General features: G+C 44.4%; 1 protein-coding gene across 1 annotated transcript in view; it reads right to left on the bottom strand.

Moving 5' to 3' along the window:
* PRELP (proline and arginine rich end leucine rich repeat protein) overlaps positions 1–14,837 on the bottom strand; it is a 79,622-nt gene extending 64,785 nt beyond the window's left edge. The window contains exon 1 of the mRNA XM_083172852.1: positions 14,598–14,837. The gene's annotated coding sequence lies outside the window, so the exon portion shown is untranslated. The remainder of the gene's footprint in view (positions 1–14,597) is intronic.
* Between the last annotated feature and the right edge of the window lie 293 nt (positions 14,838–15,130).

Raw genomic sequence — 15,130 nt, 5'->3', positions numbered from 1 at the left:
TTCCAAAAACGGGTCTGCCACAGTGGCGTAAATTGGGGTCCGCAGCCCCAGCGATGGCGGGGGGGAGCAGGCGGCACCGGGGCGCAGGTTCAGAGTGTTTTCCCTGTCGGCCGACTGGTACACAGCATTGTATATTCGCCGCCTGGGAGCAGGGAATACACAGCAGCGATGCGTGTAAGCTGGAAGGGCAGCGGGTATCGTGGAAAGGGGAGCGCTCTCTGGCTGTCTGTGTGAGGATGCAGTGACAAGTTCACTAAACGTCCTCACACAGACAGCGCTCCCCCTTCATCCATGCCCGCTGCCCTTCCAGCGTGCACGCAGCGCTGCTGTGTATTCCGATCGTGCTCCCAGGCGGGGAATGTACAATGCTGTGTACCAGTCGGCTGTAAGGACCTGGCTGGATGCGGTAAGCAGGAGGGGGAGAGAGAGCGTTAGCCTGAAAAGCGCTCACCTCCGCTGGCTATTATGCCCTGCCGGGGGATCTGTCACACGTGTCCAGCTTCCCCTGATCCCCAGGCGGCGTTGCCCACTCTGCTTGTTCCCCGGGGGCTGCTGGCATTAAAAAAAAAAAAGGGGGGGGCGCAGAATTTATTTTGGCAGGGGGGAGCAAATTTGCTGGTTACGCCACTGCCAGATAAAACCCCTTTCACACCGCAGCACTTAAACGGTATATTACCGCTTAAGTGCCGATTTTTTGACACTGGCAGACCCGTTTTTGGAAACTTTCAAATACAGGGTCAAAGCCAGTGCAGCCTTCAGCCCTCCCCTCCGTGCAGCTCCCCCCTCCTCCCCCCCCCTCGCACGTGTCGACCGGGAGCGTGTCGACGCCCCCGCACGTGTCGACGGCCCCCCCGCGTGTCGGCGCCCCCCCCGTGTCGACTTACCCCGTGCCGGTACCTCCGTTGTGGATCCCGGCACTGCAGCTCAGTATGCTCGGAAAGCACTTATGAAAAAAGCGTCTTCCAGAAAATGGCTTCCCCATAGGAAACCCTGTTTAAAAAAACTGTCTTTCGTATGGGGGCAGCCATTTTCTGAAAGACACTTTTTTCATAAGTGCTTTCCGAGCATACTGAGCTGCAGTGCCGGGAACCACAACGGAGATACCGGCACGGGGTAAGTCGACACGGGGGGGCGCCGACACGCGGGGGGGGGGGCGCCGACACGCGCGCGGGGGGGGGGCTCCAGTGCTGTGAATACTTAATGAGCGCTCATTAAGTATTCACTGTGCTGAATTTAGGACCCAGCTCATTGGCTGGGTCCTAAATACCGTTTCAGAACCGATTTTGAGCCTAAAATACCGGTTCTGAAACGGGTAGGACCCTGCATTTTAACCGGTTAGAAAAAACGTTTTTTTCTAACCGGTTAAGTGGTCCTGCACCTTTCAGACCGCACACATTACCGTTTTGAAACGGTAAAAAAACGGCAATATACCGTTTTTAAAGTGCGGTCTGAAAGGGGCATTATTGTGTTATTGCTGTTATCATTAGATCAGCAGGCTTGGTATAGTATAGCCAGCAGCTAGTCAGGTATAGTTGTGGGAGGCACTACTGTATGTTTTACAATTGTCAATCAGAATACATGCAGAAGAAGATCTATGGCATTCCCTTGTTGACTTTGCATAGCCCGTTGTGTTGACTTCTCTCTGAGGTAAGTTGTTAGGCTTTTCATTCTTCCCTGGCCTTTATTTTTTTGCTAGATATATACAGTAGTGTGCCAAAATAAATCTTTTTTTTTTTTTACGTGCCCTACAGAACAGCTCATCTGCCTTACCCCAAACACTGCCAGTTATTCAATAAGCAGCAGTGTGCTCAAGCCCAGAACTATTTAATAAGGTGTAACATTTAACCCCTTCCTGACAGAGCCTGTTTTTGCCTTCCTGACAGAGCCCTTTTTTTCAATTCTGACATGTCTCACTTAAGTGGGGATAACTTTTTTTTGCTTTTACTTATCCCAGTGATTTTGAGATTGTTTTTTCGTGACACATTGTACTTCAAGTTAGTGGTAAATTTTCGTCGATACAGTCTGTGTTTTTTTGTGAAAAATACCAAAATATCGTGAAAAAATGGAAAATTTTGCGATTTGCAAAATGTTAAATTTTCTGCTTGTGAGACAAATAATCTTACCACTCAAAATAGTGAATAACTAACATAGACCATATGTCTACTTTATGTTTCCATCATTATTTCAACCTCATTTTCATTTTTTTGGACACTAGGAGGCTTAAAATATGAATAGCAAATTCTCAAATTTTCAAGAAAATTTCAAACACTGATTTTTTTAGGGACCAGGTCAGTTATGATGTGACTTTGAGGGACTTGTATGTGAGACACCCCCATAAATGATGCCATTTCAAAAACTGCACCCCTCACAGTATTCAAAACAGCATTTTGGAAGTTTGTTAACCCTTTAGGTGTTTCACAGGAATTAAAACAAAGTGTAGGTGAAATTTCAAAATTTCATTTTTTTTTCGGATTTTCAATTTTAATACATTTTTCTAAGGAACACAGTAGATTTTACTAGAGAAATGTGACTAAAAATTGATTCCCCCAATTCTTTGGTTTTCATAAATATCCTATATGTGGCCCTAGTATGCACGGTGACCAAACCACAGGCTTCATAATAGAAGGAGCACCTACTTGATTTTGGAGCCTCCTTTTTATGAGATTATTTTTTAGGCACCATGTAGGTTTCTAGGCACCATAAAATGCTAAAAGTTAGGTACCCCCCCACAAGTGACCCCATTTTGCAAACTACACCCTTCAGGGAATTCATCAAGGGGTATAGTGTACATTTCAAACCCCCAGGGGTTTCACCAATTGTGGTACAACTGGGCAGTGAAAATGAAAAAAATAAATTTTTCATTTTCACAGCTCAGTTGTATCAAAATTGGTGAAACCCCGGGGGGTTTGAAATGTACACTATACCCCTTGATGAATTCCCTGAAGGGTGTAGTTTGCAAAATGGGGTCACTTGTGGGGGGGTTCCACTGTATGGGTGTTTCGGGGGTCATTCAACCAGAATCTGTGCTGCAAAATCCAAAAATCACTCCTTCCCTTCTGAGTCCTGCCATGCACCCAACTGGTATTTTTTGGTCACATGTGAGGCATTGCCGTACTCGGGAGAAATTGGGGCACAGATTTTGGGGTGCTTTTTCTCCTTCATACCTTGTGAAAATTAAAAATTTTGAGCCAGAACTGCATTTTTCTGTAAAAAAATTTAATTTTTTACAGAAAAATGCAGTTCTGGCTCAAAATTTTTAATTTTCACAAGGAATGAAGGAGACAAAGCACCCCAAAATCTGTGCCCCAATTTCTCCCGAGTACGGCAATGCCTCACATGTGACCAAAAAATACCAGTTGGGTGCATGGCAGGACTCAGAAGGGAAGGAGTGATTTTTGGTGGTGGAATGAATGGTGGGTGCTATGTCGCATTAGCAAGACCCCCGAAGCACCAATACAGTGGAACCCCCCCACAAGTGACCCCATTTTGGTCACCAGCTTTGGGATGGGGGCTGGCGCTGCGGCTGGCGGGGGGGTGGGAGCGGTGCTGGCGCTGCGGCAGCCGGGTGGGTGGGAGGGAGGGGGGCTGCCGGGTGGGAGGGGGGGGGGGCTGGCGATCGGTGGTGATCGGTGCTGTACAGCACCGATCACTGTGTTACCGAGCGGCTTAGCCGCCGGTAACACAGAAAACGCTGCAATTGGCTGTTCACATTTGAACAGCCAATCGCAGCGATCGCCGCGAGGGGGGATGTCTGCTGTCAGGGACAGCAGACATCTCCAAACTGTCACCGCGTCTATAGACGCGGTGACAGTAAAACCATGACGTATATATACGTCTTCGGTCGGGAAGTACCTCCCGACCATGACGTATATATACGTCATATGTCGGGAATATCTATGTATATATATGTGTGTGTGTGTGTGTGTATGTATATGTATATATGTGTATATATGTGCAGTTTATGTGGGTTAACCCTTATTTTCCGGGTTAAGTGCCTTATTAACCCCTTCCCGACATTTGACGTACATGTACGTCATGGTCGGGAAGTACTTCCCGACATTTGACGTACATGTAGTTTGTAGTTTGGACTTAATGGTCCTGGTGATTGAGGAGGCAGGCAAGTCCCTACAAACCACCAGAGCCAAAATTGACACCTTCAAGTCCCTACATCAAAGCACCTTGGAGGACAAAAAACACACTGCTTTATGGTCGAAATTAGAGTCACAAATAATAACATACAAACAGGATCTGGAGCGCTTCAAAAAGAAGAAACTACTTACAGTCCAAAGTGACTATGAAGAGTCCAGAGTCTACCGCTGGTTAAGCGGAACTCAACCTAGCAACCCTAGGTTCAAAAACCGCCCCAGAACCCAGTGGAAAAATCGGAGAGACCCCGCTGGGTCTAACAGCGACAGTGACTTTAATTTCCCGGACTCAGATGACCCCACTACATCAACCAGCATCCCTTTAGGGCGAGCCACCAGAGCCCGAGGCCCAGCTCCGGCCCCACTCGTCGTGGAGGGCAAACGGAAAGGCTCCACAAAACCGCCCATAAACAAACCGAAAAATTAATTTTCAATCTTTCTTCAACACCCTTGACCTCCACCGAATACGATGTATTATCACGAGGCTTATCATTCGTACCTACCACTCGACACAAGGAAATAGAGTGGAAAATCGATTTACATCGACTTAATCGGAATTTACGTATCAAAGAATTTTTTCAATTCCAGGCCCCAAATGCTACTCCGGACATACATCAAGATTTCCTTCGGTCCCACAGCAAATCTACTTTCGACCCGCCCTCCCAAAACCCGTCATTGAAAAGCTTTTCGCGTTTACTGGATGGTTCAATTAGCCAATTGAACGCAGTACAACCAGATCACCATCGTAACCTGTCCAAACAGGAACATCAAGCGTTACAAGCTTTATCGAATCGACAGGACATAATTATCCGTCCGGCGGACAAAGGGGGCGGGATAGTTATCCAGGATCGTGCCCAATATGTCTGTAACTTGGACCTTCATTTGGCGGATGCCAAAACGTATAGAAAATTACCAGGTGACCCTACTGTCAGCTTTAAGAAAGAACTTGACCAGATCCTCAAGATTGCCAATGAAGAAGGCCATATCAGCACCAAAGTCTTAAAGTCATTATCCTCTGATTTCCCCATTACCCCAGTCATTTACTCCATTCCAAAGATACACAAAGACAGCAATAACCCACCGGTCCGTCCCATTATTTCTGCACGCGGTTCCCTCTGTCAACCCATCTCACAATTCCTAGATACCCTGATCCAGCCTGTTGTCATGTCCCAGCCATATTTCTTAAAGGACACCACCCAATTATTAAACAAATTAAACCTCCTGGACAACATCCCAACCACTGCTTTGCTAAGTACTATGGACGTTTCAAACCTATATACAGTCATCCCCCATGCCGAGGGTCTGTCAGTCATGCGTGCTTTTCTCATTTCTAATAAGTTTGATCGTTTGCATATACCTTTATTTTTGTCTTTATTGGAATTCATACTTACAAAAAATTATTTTTTGCATAACGGTAATTTTTATTTACAGCTGACCGGATGTGCGATGGGGTCCAATGTGGCCCCGTCGCTAGCAAATGTATATATGTTTTCACAGGAATTTAATTTTTTCTTTACAGACATCAATATTAGCAGGTATATTTTATTTTATGCACGTTATATTGACGACCTTTTAATGATTTGGGGAGGCACCCAAGAGGAGTTGTCATCTCTCATTACCGACATCAATCGTTTAGACAACCCCATTAAACTTACCATGCAGTGCAACCCCTTTAAAATTGATTACTTGGATGTGTCCATTCATTTGAATGATGGTTGCATTAAAACTACAGTGTTCTCAAAGACAACTGATCGGAACACGTTACTGCACCACAGCAGCCACCACGCCCCCAGCCTCAAAAGAGGCCTACCGCGTTCTCAAATGCTAAGAATTGCACGGATTACTAGTGATCATGACCAGCTGGACCAGGCCCTTGATCTTATTGTAAATAAATTTCTAGAACGAGGGTATGACTACCGACTACTAAAAAAACAGAAGTTGGAAGTATTAAACATTCCACGGTCCGATCTACTATCGGCCAGCAAACCCAAGGACCTTAAAAGAAAAATACCTTTTGTGACCACTTTTTCGTCTACCAGTGCGGCACTACCACGTGTCCTTAATGCCACATGGCCACTGGTCACCTCTGATAAAGATCTACCAGTGTTCGCCCAGACCTCCTTGATGCCTAGCTTCAAGAGAGGCCGTAATATCCGCGATATTTTGGTTAAAACAAACCTAACACCAATTCTACCTAGTGGTTCACACAACAAAGCACCAGGGTGCTATAGATGCCCCAATTGTGAGGCCTGCCGATACCTTGATACAGGTTCCTTCTTCAAACACCCAAGATCTGGCCATAAACATTCTATAAAGCAAGTAGTCACATGCAGTACTCCATTTGTGATATATATCATTAAATGTATGTGTGGCCTCTACTATGTCGGCCAGACCAGTCGCCCCTTCAAAGAAAGGGCAGCGGCACATCGATCTGCCATAAGAAACTGCTTAGCAGGCAAAGACATCGACCAACCGGTCGCCCGCCACTTTAAGGCCCACCAACATACGTTAGCGAGTTTACGCTACCAAATTATTGAACATGTCCCAATGCCAGCACGCGGTGGAGACCGCCACAAACGTCTGTTGCAACGGGAAACATATTGGATCCATGTCCTTGACACCGCAGCACCACACGGCCTTAATGAAAAAACTTCCCTTAACATCTTTTTTTGAAAATTTCAACCTATTCCTAAATACTTTCTGTCATAAGAAACATACCTATTCAGCAGAGATAAAAATCGGTTCCCTTTCCTTTTGTCATAAACAGAGAATATATTGTAGCCACGGTTACATATCTCTTTAAGCTTTTTTTAATAAAGCAAATATAAAATATAGATAATATCATCAAAAAAGCCAGGTTAGTTCAACAAGTTCACGGGCAAAACTAGTTTTATCTTCATTCATTTATAGGTGGTTTCCACTATTAGTGATTACAATGTTCCGTTTATATACATTGATATGTTCTAATGCTACATATATTCACAAATGTAATGTACTTCTTTGCATGTGTTGACATATATCATGTCGACCCAGGTAACATGTACAGTGATTGATGCGTCGCATATTAACGGTACTATATGCCCACTATTAACTAAATATTATTAGCCAGTCCTTGTTTTTTAATAGATTTTTTTCTAATTTTGTATTTTTCACTTTTTATAGCTCTCACGTAAAATACACCAGAATGCGTCTGTATGCTGTTCAGCAACGCGCATTCCCTATTGTCCCACTACAGCCGCCGTCTGACAGCCGGAGGAGACGCCAGCGGGTTACCCTGACTACCACGCTGACGCTGCAGGTCATGTGGTTCTCTCCCCCGCCGGATGCCGGCCTCCGGTCTCAGCACGGCGCATCAATCACGTAAGTGCACTTCTATGCTATTTATACTGTATAATCCTTGTCACAATTGTTCGTTTTTGCACCATGTTTGGTTTGATGCTATGCTGCACAATTCAGCTGTCCTGATGAAGGAGCGCCAGCTCCGAAACTGTTGACGCACATGCTGTTTTTTATCACGATGTTTTTGATGTGAATATACCTTCTTACAAGTTGAGTGCCGCCTCCTATTTTTCCAGTCACCTGGATCAATTCGCTTATATATTATATCTCGTGGAAGGCACCTTCCCTATTGCTTCCCATCAGTCCAAGTGCCGGTCCCCATCGCTATATATATATATACACACATATATATATATGTGTGTGTGTATATATATATATATATATATATATATATATATATGTATACACACATATATATACACACACACAAATACACATGTGTATATATATATATATATATATATATATATATAAAATTCAGCTGATTTCATTTATTTTTATTTTTAGCAGCTCATGCTGCTGCTGCTGCTGCTGCTGTGGGTACGGGGGTGGGCGGGGGGAGCGCACGCTGCGTGCGCTCCGGCTGCGACTGCCGGGTGCTGCTGCCCTGGACGGTGAGCTGCCGGGGGGGTGGGAGGGGGTGTCTGCGGATCGGTGGTGATCGGTGCTGCACCGATCACCACCGATTTCTGTGTTACCGAGCGGCATAGCCGCCGGTAACACAGAAATAGCTGTGATTGGCTGTTCACATTTGAACAGCCAATCACAGCGATCGCCGACCGGGGGGGGCACCCCTGCCCCCCCTGGGCGACGAGGGGGGATGTCTGCTGTCAGGGACAGCAGACATCACCTAACTGTCACTGCGTCTCTAGACGCAGTGACAGTTAGAAGCCATGACGTACATGTACGTCAAATGTCGGGAAGTACTTCCCGACCATGACGTACATGTACGTCAAATGTCGGGAAGGGGTTAATAAGGCACTTAACCCGGAAAATAAGGGTTAACCCACATAAACTGCAGGTTTACCACATGTTAAATTACAGAATAATTGAATAGTCACACCCAGAGCATATCCACAGGATACATAACTCTGCTGGCCCTTATTCAGATCTGATTGCAGTACCAATTTGTTCTCGAAATGGGCAAAACCATATGCACTGCAGGTGGGGCAGATGTAACATGTGCAGAGAGAGTTACATTTGGGTGGATTGTGTTAGAAACTGAAATCTAAATTCCGGTGTAAAAATAATGCAGCCAGTATTTACCCTGCACAGAAACAAAATAACTCACACAAACCTAACTCTCTCTGCATATGTAACATCTGCCCCACCTGCAGTGCACATGCCCTGCACATTGCCCAATTTGAGAACAAATTTGTACTGCAATCAGATCTGAATAAGGGCCTCTGCTATTTGAATCTTTCCTAAAGTGTTGCTGCACAATGGTAGGCCACACAAGAATGAAACTGCTGTGCTGACGGGTATGGTGCATGCAGCACCCACTACTGAATTCAGCATCTTTACTGAGCTTCATGGATTGGGTTACCATGGCCAAGCATCCTCATATGAACCTAGATCACCATTCACAATGCTACGTGTTGGCTGGATGGTTTAAAGCACATCTTTAGTGGACTCTGGAAGTGAAAATGCAGTGCAATGTGTTCTTTGGAGTGACAAATGATGCTTTAACAACTGGCAGCCTTACTAATGTGTCTGGGTTTGATAGATGCCAAGTGAATACTTCAGCACAAATGCATACTTCCAACTTTACAGTTTGATAGAAGTGAAAGAATGATCTGAGGCTAGTTTAAGTGGTTTGGTCTGGGACCTTTGATAGTGACAGTGAGAAGTGTGTGTTTAAACCGTGTGGCATCAGTTTGGGTTTGACCCTTTTCTGTTATGCATGACACTTTCCTTGCCAAATATGGAGTTCATAAAAAAATGACCAATCCCAGCATCCGGAATGCAGGCAGAGGCTCCGTATGTACCTAATCACTCTCCGCCTACCATACATACAGTATACTATTAATCATGTTATTGACAACACAAATGGCACATTACTTAACCAGTGTTTAAGATGTTCTTTTCTTCCCTCCTTTCAATATGGGTACATCAATGGTGGCCCATGTAAACATAAAATCATATGTATAACATAGTGAAATACAGTTTTTAATCAAGACATAAAAAGCACATAAAATCCAATAAAATGTATGGAGAGAATCCCAGGGATCACAGCGACACAATAAACTATTACTCACTGGGTAGGAACTGACCCAGGAACTGTACTATCACTGGCCAGTGATTTTTAGTGTAATAAATATTTTTAGTATATTTTTATATATTGTTTCCAGCGCGTTTTATGTGTTTTTTGTGTTTTTGCAACCCTTGAAAATAGGCATTTCCTTTATGAACGCTGCTAGAACCTGCTGCGGGTGTATACATAATTCTAAAAGTGTTTGCACGCAGCAGTATACAGTATATGGTCTACGCTTAAAAAATATCTACAAATAAGACACTGTGTTTCCCGGGTCTAGCGCCAATAGTTTTCTTGTTTTTGTGTCATACTGTATAATGAGTTTTAGCTGTTAGTAGGTCCCTTTAACTCGGCTCCTCGATTTAGTGGAAGTTCAATAAAATCCACTTGAGTATATTACAAATGCTATATATTCACAAGATTTGAAAGAATAAACCAAAGTATTAGAATCCTATGTGTGTATCCCTCCAGAACCTGGATTTTATTGAACTTCCACAAAATCGAGGAGCCGGCGAACTGCAGGCAGCATGGATGCAAGCAGCTGAAACTATGCAAATTGTGTAATTTTAGTCCAGCCCCTCTCCGAAGAGCTACGAATTCTGGCATTAGAATTTTGTGGCTCCAGGGGGGTAAATGCGGTAGGGTAGGCAAGTATGAGCAGTGCCCTATTAATGTTATGCCCCATAGTAGTGCCTTAGTTTATTTTATGAACCCACTATACAGATGAAGCCAGCTTTTTATTTGCAGGGAGTGACGATACTTTCGCCAGCCCCCGCCAGCCGTCGGCTCCCGCCACGGGGCGTGCACATAAGACGCTCGCATGCCCCGTGGCAATGGAGCTTGCCCCGCCGCCTCCCCCGCCACCGCTGGTCCCCCTCGTCGCCCCAACCCCCCTAACCCTACCCATCTCCCTGAAGAGGAGACGGGCAGGATGCTGCTGCCCCACCATTGAAGACTGGGACATTCGTGCGCGTGAGACGATCAGATTATGGGCCAGATGTATCAAGCTTCAAATAGTGATAAAGTGAAGAGTGATAAACAATCAGCCAATCAGCTCCTTCCTGTTATTTTTCAAACTTAGCCTGTAACATGGCAGTTAGGAGCTGGTTGGCTGGCTATTTATCACTCTCCATTTTATCACTTTTTGAAGCTCATTACAACTAGCCCTAAGCAGTTCTCAAAATAGCAGAGGTCAACATTGAGCAGAAAACTACTCTCCTCTCCTCTTGAAAATGTAATGTCACACAATTAAGGCTCCGATGTGAAATTAGTATGCAACTTTAGAGCCTAACCTTGGTCAAGGCCCTGCTAAGTCTCTGGGCCCCATAGCAAGGGCATCCCTTGTACCCTCTTTAGTTATACCCCTGCCTCTGGGCCAAGAGTTTCTTAATGTGAAATCCAGAAACAGGTGCTTGGGAACCACTACCTTGTTCAGTTTATGTAAACTAATACTGCATATTATTCTTAATCTGTGTTTAAATCTCCCTATCATGGAGTGGAGTTTTCCTGAAATTGGGCTTCCCTCTTTAATGTTCCAGAGTCCCCCTTGGTACCTGCATTGCCCTAGTTCAGTCACAAGTATATTAATGCTATGCATGTGTTTCTTGAGACAGAATATTCATGTATACATTCCCTCTGATCATGCTCTGCTTGTGTTCTGAATGCAGTACAAGCTGCAAAATCCGGCTCACGTGGTGCTTGCATTAAACTCCAAGCTATGGGACTAACTCTGCCTCGCTGAAAAATGTGAACGTGGGCCTGTCATAGACATGACTAATGTAGATGTTGTTTTAAATATACATAAACATAAATGAATTGGAATTGCAATAGCACACAGAGTAGGAGTACAGTAGGTTGTAAGAATTGCACCAGTATATGGAACGAAACAACAGGTACATATTCTATAACACATTACAACAGCTTTCTGTTTGACCTCTTACATTGTTCTGTTTGACCTCTTACATTGTTTTAGATTCTTGTATTAATCTGCTTTTTTTTCTGAACCCTCAGTCAAGTGATGAAGAAACAAAATTGACATAAAACCCATGTGATCATCTATCTTTATGCATAGTTATGCTAGCAAACTAGGTTGTGTTTGCAAACTATGGCCCTTATTTTGATTCGTGCGGTACGGCCCGCGTGCGGCCGTACCGCCGATGTTTTTCTTCTGCACATGCGCAGAGGTCAATCTGCGCATGTGCAGCCCCCTTCGCCGCAGACGGATTTCGTCCGCCGCAAAGGGGGCGTATAGGGGCGTGAGGGGCTTCATCCCCTCATTTCCCTATGTGTACGCCCCGCGTTTCATGGGCGTTCCCATGCAAACGCGGGGCGTACGCATGGTAATGAGGGCATGACGCCACTCATGGGGGCGGAAAGCTGACGTCGGCGGATGTCAGCTTTCAGCCCCCATACAAGCTACCACACGGACGATTGTCCGTGTGGTCTCAGCTTGCGGGAGCTGCCGCGGCGTGCGGACCTGCCTTCGATGGTCGTCGACCATCGAATGCAGGGGGCAGCTCCCACCATGGTGGAGGCGTACGCCTCCACCATTTTCGTGCGGATCGCCAGCCGTCCGTGTACGGACGGCCGTGGCGATCCGTAGTGTGGGCGGGGATACGTCTGGTGCGGTCGGAGCCGCATATGCGGCTTGACCGCACCAACCAGAATAAGGGCCAGAGTGATGGTTGGTTATTTATAGTTTTACCTATTGATGGTCATCCATTTTCTTTGACTGACTGGCCCGTGGGCCAATCAGAATGCACAGGCATGGCTTCAGGGTTGTCGGGAACAGAGCTATGCTCCGTGTCCCGGAACCTTGAAAAAAAAAAAACACATTGGTTTTGCTGTGTTATCGATGGATGGAAACCATCTGGCTCTCCTCTCTCAATGTCAAAAGTATTCAACATCGGCCATAAACCATTGATGATTTTGAATCATCGATGGTCCGTGGCCAACCCTAAGTTATGCAAGTCTTTCATTACAAAGATTATGCGACTTTTACAGTGGCCCCAAGAAAATTGGGGTGATTCGTCATTACCCCAGTGGCACCCGGCAGAGGCACCCTGCTACCATCTTCTACCTTGCATGGTGCCAGCAGAAACATCCTGCTGCATGGAAACTGCAGCCATCTTCTTGATCTCTATTACCCCCTTTGCTGTCTGAGTAATGTTATGACATCACATATGCCCATTGCCAGGTGTAGGGAAAGGGTGCCTTCAGTGTACACCTGCTACAACACTGGATTAGTCTGACAGAAAGATACAGTGTGTTTATAATGAGCTCACTCCTATAAATGATAACAACACCTCTGAGGTTTGTAACATACATTATGGTGTACGACTACAGCCCCGAGCTATCTAGTTAAACACAGATCGTTCAGTACAGATCGCTCAGCACACAGCAATGTCTGATCTGTCAGAATCTGAGAGAACACTGGTGATGACTAGATTTGTACTGCATGCAGTATAAATCTAGTCAGGCGATGGCGACACGCGGGACCACACGGAGCAATCCGTGCTTAATTTCTAAGCAATCTGCCAGATCGCTTAGAATAGCCCTCATATCGCCCAGTGTGTATGCCCATAACATTCAGACTACAAAGTGATGAGTAGACGAGGCAGACTGATCATATTCACAAATGTAAGTTTTATCATTTTATCAGAGCAGAAGATTGGTGACATAAGGTTGTGATTGGGACAGGAACATATTTCCTATGAAAAGCAGACTTTCAGAAATCCAATTTACAGTAAATGACAATGCAATATGTGTGAGGATTGCAGACTTTTACATATAGGAAAAGAATACAACAATGTTCTATGGCATTAGATACATTTTCTTAATGTCTATTATTTCTAAGGGGGATATTTATCAAAACATGTAGAGAGATATAGTACAAGGCAATCAGCTTCTGCCTTCTACTTTACAGTCTGTGCTTTAAAATGACAGCCAGTAGCTCATTGGTTGTACTCCATCTCTCCCAATTGTATCTCTCTCCAGGCTTTCCTAAATACCCACCTGTGTTGAAAGGACTGCTATTGTTATCTTAGAGGTATATTAAGCTACTATCAATGAAAAGAGGCAATGTTGACCATATCAACCAATCAGATTATATAATTTTCTAGGATGCAATAGAGAAATCATATAATCTGATTGGTTGCTATGGGAAAAATCCCCTCTTTTCAATTTAAGAAGCTATAGTAAATTTACCCCTCATTCTTTGTTTTAATGGAGTAAGTGCAGTTACCCGGTCATTAAACAGCCCTTAGATTACATAACATAGTGAACTTTATAAGTTATGACCAAGACTCAAGTAAAAAAATGACTTAGTAATATATTTTCCATTATGATAAATACATCGTAATCTTACATCTAAGACAAATAATGACTTTTTGATGCTGTCTAGATACATTAAATGACAATTCGACATTAGAAATTGAACTGTGAAAAGTTAGTGCAGAAATACTATGCAACAGTTTAAAATATTAAATAAACTGGACAAGGCCTATTATTATTGATACATTATTCATTAGAAATGCCATGGTCAACACACATTCCCACATCCTTTAGAAATGCATCCATCAGAACCTAAGGGTAGAGCTGTGGGTAGCTGGCCAAAGGAATATTCTCTGGGCAATACTGTAACTCTAGGTGTTACCTTAAGAAACAGCTCTACTTTTGTGGCATAGAGCGTAACAGCGCTGCTTGGCTCCTCTCAGAGTACACTGCAGTTTATTAATGGGATGTCTCTACTTAAAACATGCAGGGCTATTTCACTGCACCACTGAATCATGAAATCAGATTGCACACTTTTTCCAGGTCTATGATGTGAAACAGCATCACAGAAAAGACAGACCTCTTACCTGTGAGAGAGCCTATTATGGCTGCTGCTGGCTGTATACAGGTGGGCTTTATTCCCAAGAAAATATTTAGCTCTCCCCCTCAGTTTCTCTCTTTCTCTCCTCCCTCCTTTTCTCCTTTATCACTCTATTGAGTCCAGTTCTCTGTGAGCAGATTTCTGAGTTTTCTGGGACACAAGGAAGAAGGGAGGGGTAGAGAGATGGACAAGAGAAGAGATTTAGGGAGAAGGATGGGAGAGGGAGCGAGAAGGCTAGGGGGAAAGTGCGAGAGGAGTGTAAAGGAGGGGATAAAGACAGAATCCCATAAGGTGGGGGAAAAAGGGAGCACAATGAAGTCTTTATTTGGCAGTTACAGCTTGTAGAATGTATTTCTGCTCACTAGCATCCCCTCCTGTGTACACCTTCCATTTAATAATGGTCTGTTTTTAATTTAAACAGCAAAGAAAAGAGATGCTAAAGTTCTAAGATTCATATTTACTGTACATGCTCTGAACATTACAAACAGTGAACAATAAGACAAACCTTTTGAGTACAAA

The sequence above is a fragment of the Crinia signifera genome, chromosome 2 (genome assembly GCF_055691185.1).
Source record: "Crinia signifera chromosome 2, ASM5569118v1, whole genome shotgun sequence".
NCBI classification, from domain to species: Eukaryota; Metazoa; Chordata; class Amphibia; order Anura; family Myobatrachidae; genus Crinia; species Crinia signifera.
The sequence above is the reverse complement of the archived record's forward strand: the minus strand, read 5'-3'. Positions and strand labels throughout refer to the sequence as shown.